This window comes from Sus scrofa, chromosome 9, assembly GCF_000003025.6.
Source record: "Sus scrofa isolate TJ Tabasco breed Duroc chromosome 9, Sscrofa11.1, whole genome shotgun sequence".
NCBI classification, from domain to species: domain Eukaryota; kingdom Metazoa; phylum Chordata; class Mammalia; order Artiodactyla; family Suidae; genus Sus; species Sus scrofa.
The window spans coordinates 106,513,440-106,533,484 of record NC_010451.4 but is presented as its reverse complement, the minus strand read 5'-3'; the positions used below and the strand labels follow the sequence as shown (position 1 = coordinate 106,533,484).

The 20,045-nt window shown below is 39.9% G+C and overlaps 1 long non-coding RNA gene across 1 annotated transcript in view; it reads left to right on the top strand.

Moving 5' to 3' along the window:
* LOC102163285 overlaps positions 1–10,912 on the top strand; it is a 109,880-nt gene extending 98,968 nt beyond the window's left edge. The window contains exon 3 of the long non-coding RNA XR_002335907.1: positions 10,524–10,912. This is a non-coding gene — a long non-coding RNA (uncharacterized LOC102163285). The remainder of the gene's footprint in view (positions 1–10,523) is intronic.

Genomic DNA, 20,045 nt, shown 5'->3' with positions numbered 1-20,045 from the left:
CACCATTGGTCAAACCACTCTGTAAGCCAGTGGGCAAAGAACCAAGGTAATGTAGTTTGTAGGAGAGAAGGAGGAACTGGATCTGTGGGCAAACAGATATAAATGGGTGAAGTTCATATGTGTATTAGTCGGGGTCTACAAAGCAGCAGTATCAGTAGGAATTGGTTCACATGATTATAGAGGCTGAGAAGTCCAAACCCAGGAAAACTGATGTTATAGTTCTGGTCTGAGTCCAAAGCCTGAGAAGTAGAAGAGCTGATGGTGTAAGTTACATTTCAGGTCAGAGTTTGGAAGGCAGGTGAAGAGCAGTATCTATGCTTGAAGACAGTCCCGCAGAGAGAATGAATTATTTCTTACTCGGTCTTTTATTCTAGTCAAACCTTCAACAGAGTAGATGAGGCCCACTGACCTTTGGGAGGAAAAGCTGCTTTACTCAGTCCACTGATTAAAATGTTAATCTTATTCAGAGACATTGTCACATACACACCAGAAATAATGTTTAAACAAACATGTAGGCACCCTGTGGCCCAGCCAAGTTTATACTTAAAATTAACCATCACATTAGGTAATTTCAAACTAGATACGTAAGTTCTCTTTTACTTGTTTTATCAAGTTTCACTTTCCATATTGTAAGATGAATGTCTCCCTTATTCTTTCTGCTTTTTTTTTCCCTTTCTCCTTCACCCGTGTCAGTTTGGGACTTTTCTTTTGTCATTATTATTAACATTTTTATTCTACCCTGCAATCAAATCCTTTTTAGAGTGTCCAAAGGTTGATTTTAAAAAATTGAAAACCAATAAATGGTTTACATTCTCATGACTATGTAAATAGCATTCAAATCTTAATTACTGATCCTTCTTTGCAGTCTTCGGACCTCTTGAATGAAGACATCTCTAGGGTCAAGGTGAAATGGATTCTTTTTCTTTATACTCCATCAGTGCTTTAAACCATGCCATATTTTGGTTGGTTCATTCAGACTAATACTATCTTATGGATTTTTAAAATTTTTCTTGGTATTTCTAATTGCCCTTCTTTGTTCTCTTGCACTGTTTTAATGTTCTCAAACCATGCCATCTATGAAGTTGTCTTATTTTCCTCCTAGAGTTGTCTCTGAATCCTTCTCTTCTCCTGCCCCAGGTTATTATACTGGTAACTCACTAAGCCTGCTTTATAGCTTTTGTCTTGGGGAGTTTTTCCTTTGCTGCTGTCCAGATTTGGTCCCACAGTTTCATGGTAACATGACTCTGGGATGACAGGGAATGATTAAAAGCATGGGCTCTGAAGCCCGACTGCCCAGGGTTAAATCTTAGTTCTACCACTTATCAACAACTTGGGTAACTTATTTTGCCCCTTTACAACTCAATATCATATTCTCTAAGGTAATAATAGTAACAGTATATGCTTCACAGGGTTGTTGTGTGGTTAAGTGTCATAATACATGTAAAACGCTGAGAACAGTACCTGGCAAAAAATAAGCACTCAGTAAATTTTAACTATTAGTAATTACCTTTTTTATTTATATCTCATCTCCTTGTTTTGCTCAGATAAAGTCCTAATAAAGAGTGAAAAGAGTCAAATATTCTGAGGCTTTGCATGTCCGAAGATATCTTTATTCTGCTCTCACTTAACTGATAGGTTTTTTGTTTTTTTTTTTTGGGGGGGGGCGCACCTGTGGCACATGGAGGTTCCCAGGCTAGAGGTCAAATGGGAGCTGTAGCCGCCAGCCTACACCACAGCCACAGCAATGCCAGATCTGAGCCGCGTCTGCAACCTACACCACAGTTCATGGCAACACCACATCCTTAACCCACTGAGGCCAGGGATGGAACCTGCATCCTCATGAATGCTAGTCAGATTTGTTTCCTCTGAGCCACGACCACAACTCCATTAATGATAGTTCTGACAGGCTTAGAATTCTAGATTTTGATGAGTCGTTGCCCCTTCCCTAAGGGACCCCAGACTTTAACACTGTTGGAACTATCATATCTACTTTCTATACTGTTTCTGACTCATATTGTCACTTTTCACTTTATTTTATTCTTTTGAATATATTCACTAAGCCCAACCCATACTCAAGGCGAGAGGAACTAAGCTCCACCTTTTGGAGATCCATAAAGAGAATTTATGGACATATTTTAGGCCACAATGGTCTGACCTCTGGGATCAAATTATTCACATTCATCTCACATGCAAAATATCCTCACTCCATACTAAGAATATCTCCTCTAAGTCGCTTAATACCATTAGCTCAAGGTCCAGGATGCTTCATCTAAGTTAGGTCCAGGTGTGGATGAGGCTCTTCGGTGCTATTTCTTAAACACAGATCCTTGAGTATATTCCCCCTCCATCCAAATATCTGTGACTTAAAGGTACAACCAGCACAATGTGGTGGGACAGGCATAGGATAGCCAGGAAAGACTTGTTATTCAAAAGGAGGGAAATAAGGTGGTACAGGAGGGTCGCTGGTCTATAGCAGTTCTTAAATTCAGCTGGGCACAGGCTGGTAGTTCCCTCACTGGGACACAATTTTTTTCTGGCTCCAGCTCCATCCTGTGGGCTCTTGATTTCCTCCTTTGAATCATTCTTTCCTTTTTTTCTGAAAGGTAATCTGTGTCTGCAGCTGCATAATTGTCTCAGTCTACTGACTGATTGTAGTAGTTTGTGGATCCAAAGCAGTCTTTTCACTCTTTCTGTCTCCATTCTTTTAAGTAAACTTTTCTCTAAGTTGGGTTCTGCTGAGACCGGTGAGCAACAACACTCTTCAACTTTCAGTTATGTAGTCACAACGAGAACCCATAGGTCCTCAGTTTACCTTGCTGTGTGAAGGTATGCTTATATTGTGGAATGCTGGGATTCTCCAAGACTCTACTTCCTTTAGGAAACTTTTCTGGCATCTTTTCTCAAATGTCATCTGTTCAGTTTTGGTCTTAATAATTTCACCCTTCATAAGAGCTGCATCATTATTATTACATGTGTGAATAAAATATGAAACTATATTTCAATAGTATTGATGAAGATGCAAGTCGTATCAGTTAGGAATGCATTCAGCTACAAGTAACAGAAAGCCTTCCACTAGTAGTTTAGAGAGATTTACTCACAAAGCAGGCTGCATGCTGCACTAATTGAAGGCAGTAGCGTCATTTGAAGCAAGCTGCACGGAATGGCAGAACTGCTCATTTCTTATAACTTACTCTAAAAATTGGAAGAAATGTTAGCAGCTATTAATACTAATAATACCATTATTTACTGATCACTTACCACTTGCCGTCTTCAAAGCACATTACACAGATGAGCATTTCAGCATCGCAACATATTTGTGCAGGGGAATGGTTGATGTCATTTGAAAGTCACTCCTTTTCTCTTTCTCCAAGTCACAACTGGTTGTCATATTTTAGGGTACATGGCTTCACCAAACTTCCTCCACAGTCTCCTTTGCTTATCAATGCATCAAGCAAACTTAGATGAATTCTAGACGCTAATGCAAATTTTGGGTTTTGGAGAAACCAGTCTAGCCTTTTCAAATCATGTGAAAGATTTTTGTAGTTCAGTATACTTTCAGGATGAACACTCTGATGGTGCTTCTGAGGGCAGATTAGCCTTGTGCTTCTATTGAAAAGAACCTTGCCATCCAGGAGGCACTACAACTTTTGTACCCAATTATCAATTAAAGTAAAAACAAAGATTTTACCTTGTGTGCTTGTTGATAGTTTCTAACTTATGCTGTTACCAGTTTTCATTTTATTTAATTCTTGTCATCATACAACTACTCTAACATCATTACAGAGCAGTGGTGGACGGAGGTGTAGCATCAGCTGTGGTGCCTTCAGTGAGGCAGTAGCAGTGGTTAGCATGGACTCCATTCACTTCTTAGCCACTTGGGTTTGTCTACTTCTCTCTATTTTTCTCACCTCATCAGCAATGAGACTCTGATTAGTTAATGAGTCTTTAGCAGATTTGAATATAGACTGTCTCACTGGATAACTTTTGTGTTTAGCTATGGCTAGGGTAGCGGGGTTAGTTCTGACAGAAGCACTTGGTTTGGTGGGCCATAGAACAGTATCTGTGCCCCTCCTCAGAAAGGGGCAGAATACATTTCAAGCACTTAGGGGTTTCACTGCTTCTGGAAGACTGATGTGTTTTTGTCATCGTCATCCATTTACCAAACTAATGTAAATTTTATGATAGAACAAGTTGGGTGTATGTGTCCTTTGCAGATTGAAACCCTGGTCCTAGTTTTGGATATCTTAATAATAAGTGGTGGCTTTCCTAAAAATTAGGAGTATATTTTTATATTCCTATATTTGTGAGGGAGGGGGGAAGGCCAGAGCATACTTTGAGAAACTTTGCCTTAGAAAGTTATAGCCTTTCAGTTTTCAAAGCACTGTTTACAACCTGGTTAGCAAAGCTCTAGAAGGTTTTTGTCAGTATAAATTTAGAGCTTTCTTGAGATCTGGATTTTTGTCTCCACTTTTTCATTACTTTTAGTGTGTTGCCTCCAGAACTTTCTTTACTTCATTTACATTATTCCATTAGGTTATTTGGCCAAACTTGTCAAACTTTTCCTCAAATCGAATATGAACATTTGGAAGACATGTTCAATACCCAAATTTTTTGTTATCTTTGGTAGGAGTTGGTTCTCTCTGTGAAAGATGAAGAAATAAACTAATGTCTTTTGTTGGTCCCAAATGAAAATGTCTTTTTTATTGATCAGCAAATATACATGCAAAGAAACAGGCTGGGTACTATAAAGAGGACCAAGAAGGCTAGGAGTATAAGTTATATTCTATTTGTGTTATCAAAAAAAAAGAGATAAACTACTTTATGTGATTAATGAGGGTAAGCTATGCTTAAAAAAAAAAAAAGGAAAGATAACCATGGAATCAGAGAAAAGTTAAACAATAAAATATTTTTTTCCCTAGGGCAGTCAGGAATTACGAAAAATACCACACAATCTGTAAATTTTGTACTAAAAAAAAAGTGACTGCTAATAAGATTATACAACTTTAAAAGTTTTTGCTCTGTGTAGTATTATTATTCCTTTGTTCTTCAAAGCTGAACACATTTTTTTGCTTCTGCTTTTAACGTGAAATGAAAAGACATTTTCCGCCTGTATTTTCTTCTTGCTATCTTAAAGCTGAGCTTTTAAAAAAGTCTTTTATGTATTAATTCTTCTCTCTCCATCCTTTGTACTAAGCTAGCTCTGAGATGGGGAATGGTGTTGACTATTGTTAACTCAAGCCCAGTGAACTTCCATTGTCATCACACCAAGCATTTGAGGAGTCATGGAGTTCATCTCTTGGAATTCCTTTTCTAGCCCCCGAGCAGGATTCCATCAAAATCATCCGTAACTATCAGAGACCCTGACTCTGGAAGGAACTATCTGATTTGACCTTAAATGTTGATGTTTCCAGAAACCTAGGCATTGAGGGGGCTGGGGATTGGGCAATGGGAGAGGGTGACGTTGTGCAAGTGCAGAGTATTCAGGTTTGCTTGAAGCCAGGCAGAGCCCAGAGAAGTTCTGTCTTGGGAGGACTTAGCTCAGCAGGGCTCAGCCCCCCAACAGTTGCGGAATTAGGGAAAAATATACACATGAGAACCCATATGAAGGCTGCCTCCAGAACTCGAAAAGGGAATTGTTCTTTTTTTACTCAATAAAGGGTCCCAGGGGATAATTACTTCACCTTTCTGTGTCCAGAGTACGTCTTCACCCTAATTCTGGTCTAAGTATTGCCTTGCAAATTTCTCTCCCCTCCTGGACCGTGGATTCCTCATGGGCAGGGCTCATCTTTTTATATTACAGTAGTGCCAGCCATGTGCAAAGTGCTCAGTGGATACTGAATGAATGCATTGTGTTTGTGGAGTTCAGACCAGAAACAGGCCCCCAAGATTTGCCAGTTTGAAGAACTAGCTGTGTTGATCCAGTTTATGTTTAACAAAGCTATCTATAATGGAAAAAAGTATATATATTTGACCTCATTCTCCCAAATAAGTTTCACAGATATATATTTTTTGACTTATGAAATACATAATATGTATTTGACCTATATATGTATTTTTAAAACAGAAACCTGTGTAATAAGATTTTGATGAATTCCTAGCCCTTCGTGAGCAAATGAATTGGCTGAAAATTTTGTTGTCAATTCGCTCTTCCTTGTAAGCTAATCCTATCTAGTTATCACTATGTTGCAGCCCCTTGGCAAGAGGGGGCATGGTGCAGTGGTTAAGAGGGTGGCTTCTGGAGCCAGGCTGCCTGGGTTCCAAAATCCCAACTTCCCCTCTGACCAGCAGTAGACCTTTGAGGGAGCTACTTAATCTCCCTGTTCCACAGCTTCCTCAGCTGTAAAAACAGGTGCCTAACAGCACCTACCTCATAGAGCTCTGGTCAGAATTCAGTGAGACGGCAACAGGTAAAACACTAAATTGTGCCTGTAGTTTGGCTAGCTCTGAGTTAATAAATCCTAGCTTTTATTAGTACGAATGTAAAAAACTTTGTAAAGACCGAGGTTGCTCATTTGAAATTTTCAGACTGGCATGTATGTGCTGAAGGCAAAGAACAGCTGCCGTACATAAAATGGCCTATTGGAGTCAAACTTATTTGGGAGAAGGGAGTCAAATTCGCTTACAAACTGAGGGGGAAATGGTCAGAAATATAGAGGATAATAGAGAGAACAAACTCACTTTGATTTAGTTCTTACAATACCCCAGGTACTACTCTATGCATTTTACGCTTGTTTTTCTTTCAAGCAAAAATAGCAATCCTATCAGATAGGTATTATCATTCCCATTTAATAGATGAATAAACTGAAGCTCAGAAAGTTTGAGAAATTTTCCAAATAGCATACATCTATGTAGTAGAGACAATGTTTGAACTTAACATCTGTTGTTTCCTGCTTTCTCCACTAAACTTTATGAACATTTTTTAGGGGGGAAGTGAAATAAATTAGTCACCCCTGGAGAAACCTGCTATAGGACTGTGAAATCCAAAAGTGGAAAAAAAAGAGTTCCCGTCGTGGCACAGTGGTTAACGAATCTGACTAGGAACCATGAGGTTGCAGGTTCGATCCCTGGCCTTGCTTGTGGGTTAAGGATCCAGCGTTGCTGTGAGCTGTGGTTTAGGTCACAGACGTGACTCGGATATGGCATTGTTGTGGCTGTGGCATAGGCCGGCAGCTTCAGCTCCGATTGGACCCCTAGCCTGGGAACCTCCATATGCCGCAGGAGCGGCCCTAGAAAAGACAAAAAAAAGTGGAAAAGAAAATCACTTTAAGAACCCTGATTTGTTCACCGTTGTATTTCTCCTGGTATACAGCATAGATGATCAATATCTGTGAAACGAATATGTTTATGAATGAATGAACAAAAACATGAATTCCTTTACTCCTAAGATTAGATTGTTTAGTTTGGCTGAGGATCTCAGGGCAATCTGGTTTACATCTAAAGTCCTTGTATGTGTCTCTTTGAAATGCCAAAAGAAGGTGAAAGAGAAGGGTGTTTAATCTAACAATTGTCTCACATTACTTGTAAGCCAGGAAAAAAAACAGATTTGGAGTGCCCGTGGTGGCTCAGTGGTTAATGAACCCGATGAGTAGCCATGAGGACCCGGGTTCGATCCCTGGCCTTGCTCCGTGGGTTTAGGATCCCTCATTGCTGTGAGCTGTGGTGTAGGTCACAGACGTGACTCGGATATGGCATTGCTGTGGTCCGGATTGGACCCCTAGCCTGGGAACCTCCATATGCCACCGGTGCAGCCCTGAAAAAAAGACAAAAAACAAACAAAAAAACCCACACCAGACTTCATGACGGTAACCTTGGGGAGTCACACAGAGTTTTAAACCTTTCCTCCTCCACCCTCAGCTGCCATCCCAGAGCCTCTCTGTGTTGGAATCCTTCAGGCCAACTGCAGATTCCTCTTGCAGTTTATAATGGTTATCATTGCTGTTGGACTGCTACAGCCTGACAGTGTGGACTAGGTCCCAGTTCCCTTTTGCCTCCTAAACACTGTCATAAGGTTTCAATCCCCAGTTTTACTCAGATAAACTACAGAGCTGACAAACAAGGCAAAATGGAATTGCGGAAACAGAGTCAGAGTTACGCTGAAATAAGGACAGTGTATGTGGGAGTAAATGGGGGAGACAGGAAGGAGAGGGCTGCCCAGAGAGTCTTTAAATGGAAGGTCAGATTCTAGCCCAGGTGGAGAGTTAGCCCTTGGTGCCTTCCTGCAGAGCTCATGATAGCCGCTCACTATCCACTTTGCAGCTATGGGATGGATCAGCTGCTCTCCTCCCCCACCGCCACCCCGGGCTTGGTGGAAAACTCCACCAAGAGAATTCTCTTGTTCTCTTGCCCTGTAATGCTTACCTTCTGACGGTATTGCTAAAAACCACCTTTTTTCTCCTAATAGAACATGTTCATTTACCTCTGCCAGACTCGACTTTGCTTTCTTCGTCTCAGCCCATTTATTCCCCCCATGGCTTTATTCAGACATTCAACAAAAATTGACAGGGGGCCTCTGTGTGCCAGGATCTGTTCCAGAGGTAAACCCTGCCCCACTGGCACTGACAGGCTGGTGGGTGATTCTTAGGTTCTGTGCTTGCAGCCAGGACACAGAGGGTCGCTCCACAACCTTCAGTTGCTTTGTCATTGTCATTTGGCAGGTGTCTGCCTGCTTCTTTTCTCTCATCATATACAGGATGGAATCCAGTGCTTTGGGGATATGGATGATTATAGTGAACAGACTCATGGATGTCTATTATCTTGGTGAATTGTATGTTTTTTTTTTTTTTTTTTGTGTTTTTGCTATTTCTTTGGGCTGCTCCCGTGGCATACGGAGGTTCCCAGGCTAGGGGTCGAATCGGAGCTGTAGCCACTGGCCTACGCCAGAGCCACAGCAACGCGGGATCCGAGCCGAGTCTGCAACCTACACCACAGCTCACGGCAACGACGGATCCTTAACCCACTGAGCAAGGGCAGGGACCGAACCCACAACCTCATGGTTCCTAGTCGGATTTGTTAACCACTGCGCCATGACAGGAACTCCTGTTTTTTTCTTTTTTCAAAAGCTGGTGAGCTAGACTTTTATCTATCAATCATCTATCTATCTGCTTATTCATTTATTTATTTATTAATCCCCCCCCAAGTCTTTGATGGTCACCTCTGGGCTGCAACCAACACCTGGAGGTGGGCTTAGCCAGAGCCCCGCCTACTAAGCTCTGCCCTCACACTCCTTGTGTTGAGCCAGTATTTTAAACAAGGCAAAACCAGAAGTGACTATCGAAAGTCCTAAGGGACTGACAAACATTCAGTGGTTTTGGGGGCTTGGTCAAGGGACAGAGTTGTTGGGCGAGTACCCAAGCTGGAAGGCTCTTTATTCCCATTAAAGTGCAGCCATCCTGGACCTGGAAAGATGTGGCTTAGAGCAGGCTCTGAAAACAGACCTGCCCTACCCACTCATTTTCCCTGTTCCAGCCCAGAGATCCACAGCACCTGCTCAGGGTTGCTCTGTTAGTTAGTTGCTCTCCTCATAGTCTGATTCTTTGTTCAGCATGTTTCTCTGCAGATCCATTTGCCTGGGAGGGCTTAGCTCTTCTTGGACTTTGATTGTGTTTTGCGGTAGGAATCAAACTGTAGGTAGGTTTCTTAGATAGCTGAAGCCGAAGAAAGGGCCTGTGACAGCCAGGTGGGGTGACAGGCAAGGAGACCCAGAGGAGAGGACACTGAAAAGCCCGTGAGTGGGCCTGGGAGACACTTTGCCTCCTTCTATTTTGCTCCAAGCTGGTCTTAGTGAGGATGTCTGGGCAGCCTGGTCCTGAGGACAGGTGGAGTTCCATCACTGGTCATGGCCTGGGGCAGGGGACACCTGGGGTAGGTTCCTGGGAGTTTGTGGAAAACAGGGGTGTGTGTGGGTATGTGAGTGAGAGAGAGAGAGGGAGAGAGAGAGAGAGGAAGAGGAAGACAGAGAAAGGGAGAAGGGGAGAGGCAGTGGAGGGATGTGATGCTTATTCTGATTACCTATTCATTTCTGAGTGTTTCAAATTACAGAGCATTTTCCTTAAAAAATTAAGTCCCAAGTAGTAACAACAACAACAGCATTAGATCTAGACATTGATATTCATTGTTTAAAACAATTCCTTCTAAATATATTTCTTTGATTTTATTTATTTATTTTTTCCTTGGGACTGCATCTGCAGCCTATGGAAGTTCCCAGGCTAGGGGTCAAATCAGAGCTACACTGCCGGCCTACACCACAGACACAGCAGTGCTGGATCCGAACTGCATCCGAAACTTACGCCACAGCTCACTGCAATGCTGGATCCTTAACCCACTAGGTGAGGCCAGGGATCAAACCTGCTTCCTCATGGATACTAGTCGGGTTCTTAACCTGCTGAGCCACAACAGGAGCTCCCATATTTATTTGATTTTAGGGGTTGGCTTTTGTCTCCTCTGAATCCTGGAAGATACAATGGAATATTAAAGATGATTTGAAGTGGAACCTTCATTGGTGTGATTTTTAATTCATTTCACAGATCGCACATTTTGGCAGGAGACATCTGAAATATACAGTCAAATGAGCTATCCCAGCCAACATGGAGCAGAGAGCGAGGTGGGATTGGGTGAGTACAGAGAACACAAGGTTTAGAAGCTGAGTTCACAGTCAGCACAACTATCAACCTGCTGTGAGGATTCGGGCAAACAGGGTTCTTTCCGTTCTGAAGTTTCATGAGGCAAGTTAAAGTTCTCCATGAATTCTGTACAATCAAAATTCATGACTGTATGAATAATTCAGAAAAGAGGGTTTCAGATGGAGCTATTCAGACAGACTTTGTTCATCTTTCAAGTCATTGATGAAAACAGTCAGAACTCCAGGATCACCTGGCTGAGGTTCAGAAATTGTATTCATTCATTCATTCATTCATTCATTCATTTAGGGTCTATTTAGGGTTAGGGTTAGGGACATTTTGATACTGAATTTAATGTTGTCCAAGTTTAGTTCTTCTATTGTGGCCCCTTTTTAGTTAAAATGTTAGATAAGCAATGTATTTATCTAGTGATAGCAGAGCTAATGTCTGAGTAGAGACATCATTAGAAAATGAATAAAGTTTTCTGAAGCTATTGTAAAGAATAGTCACTGATTAACATAAACTGTGATAATAGTGACCAGTTCATGAAAGAATACTGTGAGCCTAGATTCTGTTGTGGAATACAGGGTTTTTTACATTGAAAGATGATTAATCCCAACATTCTTACTCCTGATGGGTAAAAGGAGAGGGATAGCTTAGTTGAAATAAATTATTGCTCTTGAATATTTAAGTATAAAGCAGAGTCTGATGAATTGTTGTGCTAGTTGTTCTTCATTATGCAATAGACAGATAAACTAATCTCTCAAGAAAAAATGTTATTCACCAGTTCTTTGATTATAGAAGGGCCCCTGGAAATTTCGCAGAAGATCTTTTCTGCAGATTTGCTCATTTTCTCACTGCCCCATAGACTCTTTCCTCATGCTTTAGTTTGGAGTTCTAGTTCTGAGAGTTAAGGTGCTACCTCCCTCAAATATTTTGAGTAAGTCTTTTCTTGTATGACAGCTCCATGGTTAAAAAAACAGATATATTTACTATTTCTAATATAGTCCCACTCTTTTTAAAAAATTTTATGGAAGTATTGTTGATTTACAGTGTTGTGTTAATTTCTGCTGTACAGCAAAGTGATTCAGGTATGCACATATATATTCTTTTTCATATTCTTTTTCATTATGGTTTATCAGAGGATCTTGAGTACATTTCCGTGTGCTATACAATAGGACCTTATTGTTTTCCCATCCTATATACACTACTTTGCATCTGCTAATCCCAAACTCCCAATCCATCCTTCCCTCACTCCTCTCCCTCTTGACAACTATCAGTCTGTTCTCTATGTCTGTGAGTTTCTATTTCATAGATAAGTCCACATTATAAGTGATATCATATGGTATTTTTCTCTTTCTGACTTACTTAGTATGATAATCTATAGATCTATCCATGTTGCTGCAAATGGCATTATTTCGTTCTTTTTTATGGCTGAGTAGTATTCCATTGTGTATATGTAACGCATCTTTATCCATTCATCTGACAATGGACATTTAGGTTGTTTCCATGTATAGACCCACTGTTATGATGATAGGCATGTAAGCTGTGTTTACCTTTCTGGGAGAGCAAATTGGCAATATATATCCAGAATTTAAACTGCCGCTTATACCCTTTGGCTCTGTATTTTCACATCTAGAATTTTGTCCATATGCCATAATCAAGACGAAAGACTAAACTATTATAGAGATGTTTGTGTAAGAATATATGTAAGGAAATTGGAAATAAACAATGGCCAATAATGGGATGATAATTAAGTTAAAATATACTCACACAATGAAATTTTATGTAGTCATTAAAGTCATGTTTTCATAGCATGTTTAGTGCTCTGATGTTAAATGAAAAAGAACAGCAGTATATAAAGTAATATATAAGATATATTCCTAATCCAATCATCTGTCTGGACATTTGGGTATCTGTAACTGGGTCACCATGCTGTACAGTAGGAAAAAAATGTATTGGGGAAATAACAATAAAAAAAATTTCAAAGAGATATCTTTCCAATTTTATTTATTTTTTCAAATACCTCAAAGCATTTTGAGATATAATTTACATGAAGTCAGATTTTCCCTTTTAAGGTATATGTTTTGATTAGTCTTGACAAATGTATATGGTCATGTGATAACCTCCACAATCAAGATATTGACTCACCACCCCCCAAAAAAATTTCTCTTGCCTCTTTGTAGTCAGTCCTCTGCCTCTACTTCCAGTCCCTGGAAATTATAGTTTTGCATTTTCCAGAAAGTCTGCTAATGGAATTATACAGTACATTGCCTTTTGCGTCTGCTTCTTTCATGTCTGAGATCCATTCATATTAGGAACACTAGTGTTTCATTCCTTTTACTGTTGAGCAGCATTACAATATATGGATGCTTCACCATTTGTTCATTCACCAATCTGTAGACATTTGAATTGTTTCCAGTTTCTTATGTTTATGAACCATTCATGTATAGGACGTAATGCTTTTACTTCTCTTGGGTAAACACTTCAGGTGAAGGGTTACTGGGTTGTATAATGAGTTCATGTTTAAGAAGTTGCCAATCTCTTTTTCAAAGTATGTGGACCATCTTGCATTTCTAAAAGCAGCAAGAGTTCCAATTGCTTTGTATCCCCTAAGCTCATGGTATTGTCCATATAAAAATTTCAGTGGTTTTTCATTTTCAAGCATCTTTTCTTTTTAAAATTTTTTTGTTATTACTATTTTTTTAGTAGTTATTTCCCCAATATAATTTTTTTCTACTGTACAGCATGGTGACCCAGTTACACATACATGTACACATTCTATGTCATGCTCCATCATAAGTGACTAGACATAGTTCCCAGTGCTACACAGCAGGATCTCATTGCTAATCCATTCCAAAGGCAATAGTTTGTATCTATTAACCCCAAGCTTCAAGCATCTTTTCATGTACTTATAAGCCATCAATATAACTTCTCTAGTGATGTTTAAATCTTTTAAATCTATTTAAATCTTTTAAAATTAGAGTTGTTTTCTTATTATTGAGTTTTGAGAGTTCTCTATATATGCTGTATACAATTCCTTTATCAGATATGTGATTTGAAAATATTTCACCAGTTTATAGCTTATCTTTCCATTTTCATAATAGCGTCTTTTAAAGAACAAAAGTTTTAAATTTATCAACTATTTCACATTTTTGTTTCACACTTTGTTATAATAAATTTTTAGTCCAGAATATCTTTAGATTTATATTAAAAAATTGCAAAAATAGTACTGAGAGCTCCCATCAACCCCACATCTAGCTTTTCCTCTTATAAATGTTAGTATGGTTCATTTGTCACAGCCAGTGAATATGGCTTGTGTTTTTTGTGACCTATCTGGGAAATCTTTGCCTTCCTCAAAGCCACACTGGTTTTGAGCTAGAAGTTTTGAGCCACACACTGGTTTTGAGCCACACATGTTTTTAGCTAGAAGTTTTATAGTTTTAGCTTTCCAGTTTAGGTCTATGATACATTTTAAGTTATTTTTTGTGCATGATCTGAGGGAATATTGGGGTTCATTTTTTTTTCCTGTATGGGCATTCAGTTGTTACAGCACTATTTGCTAAACAGAACGTTTATTTAAAAAAATACGCATATATAAAATATATGTATATATGTATGTATGTAAAATACATTACTGAAGGATTTGCCTGAATGGTGACTTCATTTCATTTTTTAAATTATTATTTTAGGGGGTATAGTTGGTTTCCAGTGTTGTGTTAGCTTCAGGTTTATAGCATATATCCATTCTTTTTTCCCATATAGGTTATTATGGAGCATTGAGCAGACCTCCTTGTGCTATACAGTAGGTCCTTGTTAGTTATCTATTGTATATACAGTAGTGTGCATGTGTTAATCCCATCTTCCCAATTTATCCCTCTGCCCTAACAGTTTCCCTTTTGGTAACCCTAAATTTGGTTCCAAAATCTTTGAGATTGTCTCTGTTTTATAAATAAGTTATTTTGTATCATTTTTATTAGATCCACATATAAGCGATGTCATTTCATTGTCTACCTTGGATATCTTCTATACATTTCTACACTTAGCATGGCACACAGAAGTTTTGAGTGAGAAGACAGTATGGGGGAGAGTGATGGTGAAGATAATTGAGACTGAGAGAAGCTGGCCTCTGAAAGTGGGATCACCAGGTTGTATTGCCTAGAAGTGACAGACACTCAGTCACCCATTTGTCGATTTCTGAACCACCCCTCAGACCCTGCCTCAGCCATGCTCTCTCTTTTATTTATTTATTTATTTTTTGTCTTTTTGCCTTTTCTAGGGCCACTCCCGCGGCATATGGAGGTTCCCAGGCTAGGGGTCCAACCGGAGCCGCGGGATCCGAGCCACGTCTGCAACCTACACCACAGCTCACAGCAACACAGGATCCTTAACCCACTGAGCAAGGCCAGGGATCGAACCCACAACCTCATGGTTCCTAGTCGGATTCATTAACCACTGTGCCACGACGGGAACTCCCATGCTCCCTCTTTACCTCGGTGGTCTAGTCAGTCCAGTAACTGAATATCCTGTAGTTTTTACTTCCACTTCCACCCTTACAAAATACCCCCTGCTTACAACAACTTGAGTACTTCCCTGTTTCCTGCAACCTAACAGAAACTTACCAGTCAACCTAGGTACTGGAAAGCCACCACCTCTTTATGGGGCGAGGATGAATGACTAAAGAAAAACACTTGCCCCCCACCCCCCAGCCAAACTCTTTGACCTCCATTGTGAAATTAGAGCTATGTCTTTTATGACAATATTATATTTATGATACCTGTAAATATATTGTCAGGATCAAGGGATAACATTCACATATATATTTGTTTTATGGCCACGTCCATGGCATATGGAAATTCCCAGACCAGGGATTGAATCCAAGCTGTAGCTGCAGCAATGCCAGATCCTTTAACCCCTGTTCCCATGCTAATTGTAGAAACATATTACAAATGAATATGCTGGGAACTGAACCTGCACCTCTGCAGTGACCTGAGCTGCTACAGTTGGATTCTTTACCCACCGCACCACAGCAGGAACTCCCATATTCATGTATTAACCATTTATTGATTTTTAAATTTATTTTTCATATTATTCCAGCTCAGAGGTCAGAGTTCTGGAAACAAGTAAATTCTGATTGGGATCAGAGAGAGAGGATTGCAAGTACAACATTCCTGAACATAGGCCAAGACTTGTACTTAGGACATTGATTATCAGAGATGGCAAAAATGTCACCAAAGCTTGAGCTGCACACATGAGACAGCATGCTATGGTTAAGATTATGGGTTGGGTATAAAGGCCATCTCCAGGAATTTTTTAGCTCTGTGACCTCGAGCAGGTTTGAAAGCCTCCTGAAGCCTTGGTTCCTCCTGCACATTGGGGATATTGGGAGCCATCTATCAGGTCATGTCCCTGTCACAGAGGATGTGCTCTATAACTGTCACTCATCTTCTTGTTCCCTAAGAGTCTCCAGCTCTCCTGCTAGGGACCCAGAGGCCTTGTGTGCATGCCTGAATTTTCAGGCTAATTGTTCACTTTGCTACGAAGGCTTCCTCTTTCCCTGAGCCCTAGAGCTACCCCATCTGTTTATCTGTCTCTATCTCCCTGTATGGGTTCCCTCCTCCTTTTTAAAACCCTTAATTAGCTTGGGGTGATAGAATGATCGGTACCACCTGAGCATCAGTTATTAGCAATAAATGAGGCTCCTCTGAGTAGCTATAGCATACTAATTAGTTCCACATAAAGGTAGTTTTCTGCAGCTCTGATTACCTGCTAAATTATAACCAGTGCATATTTAAAATTTTGTTTGTTTGGAAATCATTCGCCTTGGTTTCATCTCGTCAATCCAGAAACACTTTCAATGATAAAGATAAAATTCTTTTGTTCTATTTTTTTCAATTTTTAATTTCAGTTTATTTTTTTTAGCATCCCATTGAGACATTCGATTTCTTCTATTTTCTGGCTCATGTTTCCCAAATAGCCAATTAACTGTTTAATAGATGCCATCGCTGGGAGGTTGTTGCTCTTTGCCAGGCATTAGTGTCACCATGCCAGGTCTAGTGTGTTAATTCCTTCACAGACTTTCCCTCCAGGTCCACAGGATGGAGGCAATAGGCCAAAGAAGCTACTGAGTTGAAACAGCTAGAAATTCATTTCAACTAGGATTAGGTTAGCACCTGCTAGAGGCACTGGGCATAGTGTTTAGGGCAGGAGGCCCGGGAATGAACCACAACTAAGCAAACTAAACTGAGTATGAGAAAAAAAAATCCCACTATTTCTAACACAATGATCAAACTTTGCTTATATTTGATATCCTGTGGTGTGTCCATGCCACAAGTATATATTCTTTTGGATGCTTGTTTTAATTTCCACATTGGGTCTCAGCGTGGCGGGAGAGTAGTGTACATGCCTGGTCTAGAGGGGTTGAGCTGTTTAGATCTGACTGATTTTCTCTTTATAATGTTTTTTTATGATAGAAATATTTCATAATTAATTTTTAAAAATGTGTCTAAAGATTATAATTGGGAAGAAATCTAGTCGGGAGTCATAATAGTTCAGTTGAGGCGAAAGTGACAGGGATTAGAATGGGGACAGGACATGGAGAGATGACAGATTTGGGGTTTTTAAGAAATGCTTTTTGTTTTCACATGTTGAAAAAATAACTTTATTGGCATATAGTGCTATGAGTTTTAACAGAGTTATAACCATTAAACACCACCCCCATCATAATATAGAACCGTTAATTCTACTCTTGTCCCAGAAATCACTGCTGTTTTAGTCACTCCTCTCCAACCCTTGACAACCACCCACCTCCATCCCTGCAGGCTTGCCTTTTCTATAATATCAGATAAATGGAACCTTACTGTATTTAACTTTTTGAGACTGGTTTCTTTTACTCAGTATAATGCCTTTGAGATACATACTTGTTATTCATTTATTAATAGTTCATTCTTTTTTTTCCCAAGTAGTATTCCATTGTATGGCTATACCAGCCTTTGTTTAATCATTCATCTCCTGAAGAGTATTTGTGTTATCCCCAGTTTTTGTCAATTATGAGTAGAAGTCCTGTACAGGTTCTTATACGAATATATGTTTTCACTTCTATAGAATAAACATTTGGGCATAAGATGAATAGGTCATATGGCACATGTATTTGTAGCTTTATAAGAAATTGCCAAACTAATTTCCAACATTGATATACCACTTTGCATTTCTACTAGCATTCCACATTGCCGTTGCTCTGCATCCTTTCAGTATTTGGTATTATCTTTTAAAAAATCATTTTAATACATGTGTAGCAGTGCCTTATTGTGGTTTAAATTTGCACTTCTCTAAAGCCTAATGATGCTGAACATCTTTCATATACTTAAATATATGATATTCTGGATATTTGCAAATGTTTTCTCCCAGTCTGAGGTTTGTCTTTTTGTTCTCTTAGTGTCTTTGATGCAAAAAGTCTTAATTTTGATGAAGTCCAATTTATTGAAGTCCAATATTATTATCCAAATAAGTCCAATTATAATTAAGCTTATGACTTCAGACATGGAATCTGTGTTCTTTGTTGGCATGCATTTGCTATTATATACTGGCATCAGAATGTTTTCAGACTTGGAGTTCCTGTTGCAGCTCAGTGGGTTAAGAACCCAACATAGTTCCATGAGGATATTGTTTGGATCCTTGGCCTCGCTCAGTGAGTTAAGGATGCAGTGCTGCCACAAGCTGTAGCATAGGTGACAGACGCGGCTTGGATCCGGTGTTGCCTTCGTTGTAGTGTAAGTGGCAGCTGCAGCTCCACTTCGACTCCTAACCTGAGAATCTCCATATGCCACAGGTGTTGCCCTAAAAAGAAAAAAAAAAAGAATGTTTCCAGGCTTGTTGCTCATGGTTGTGCACCGTACAACTCTAGAAGGTATGATCTTTATGGACCACAATATATGGCAACCCCAGGAGCTGTAAAGTATGCAACTTATATAACCATACTTTGTCTCTCTGTGTCTTCTTTACTGCACAGATTGCTGTAATGTGTTTCGGATTTATTTCTCCTGCCATTTATTTGTAATTGTGTGGAATTTATATTGGAGCTATATGGAAGAAGGTCCTGAATATAAGCCATCTAAAGCTAACTTATTCACGCTGACTCATCAGTTAGCTGGCAACCTGTCCTTAGGCTTCCAGCAATAGCCTATTTTCAGGCTGGTTTCTTCAGCTGACTCTTATCATCAGTTCTCATTTATGGAAACTGGAAATTCCCTGCACTTAGCCAGTTTTTGCTGTCTAGACGGCCAGGGTTTTGAAACTCACATCTAAACAAATGACTAAGGACTTAAGATTTGTACTGCCATCCATTATACAACTCTGGACCTGCTTTTTTTTAAAAAGGCAACAAAATATAAAAGGAAGGGGGAAAAAAGCAACAGACTATAAAGACAAATGCCATTTGCAGGTAGTATTTTGGCAATGAGTAATACATTATTAACTCCAAGTAAGCTCTGAGTAAACTCCTAGGTGGGACATGACTTCCCTCTGACAATGTGAGGTACCATTCAGTGGTTGGAGTTTTTATATTCTGAATACTTGACTGGTTGTACTTTCTTGCTTCCAGTTAAAGATGGGATCACAAGCTGTTAATCGGTCAACAGTGAGAGTCAGAGCAGAACCAGAAAAACGTTCAACAGAACAGAATTGTTTTCAGTGTGCTGCTATGTCGTCATCTTCATCAATTTATACAGGCTCTAAATTGCTGCACTGTGAGACAGGGATAGGCAAGGAGGAACAAGCATCCTATTTATGAATTGTTTTTATTCAAATTCAGGCTGATTGTACAGGGAAGGCACAGAATCTGATTTATCTTGGGAATGAATATAAGTTAAATGGGGAAATTGTTAAGGAGGGTATGTTGGAAGGTGTGGAGTTTGAAGGCTGAAGTTTTGGGAGAGTGGGTGTCATATGATCAGGCCACTCAAGATGGCTGTTTTCTTACTCTCTTTACATCCTCTGCTTGACCCTCCCTACTTGACTCACACCCTACTCACATGACTTTGCAACTCACTCAATCATAGGGCTTCATCAGTAACTACCTCCAAGCTTGCCCCCTGCCCCAGTCCCTGCTTTCCCCGCTAACTGATGAGCCAACCTGATGTCAATTCCCCCTATAAATGGTAGCCTCTTTCTCCCCCAGGTAGCAAAGATGGCGGCTGTGCTCTGCTTATGTGTACAGTGGGGTGTTGCTCCAGGACTTTGCTTCAGACTTGTAAGATTCCCTTGTAAGTTTCAGACCATTGGTGTCTTTGCTGTCTCCAGGCTCTTTCTTCTATCTTTTGGCTGAGCAATCACAAGGCTTGCAGGACTGTGGAGTGCAGCCCCACAGTGTGTAATATTACAGGTTGGTAAAAAGATTGTTAAGAAGGGATCACTGCTTAGAGGACCAAAGAA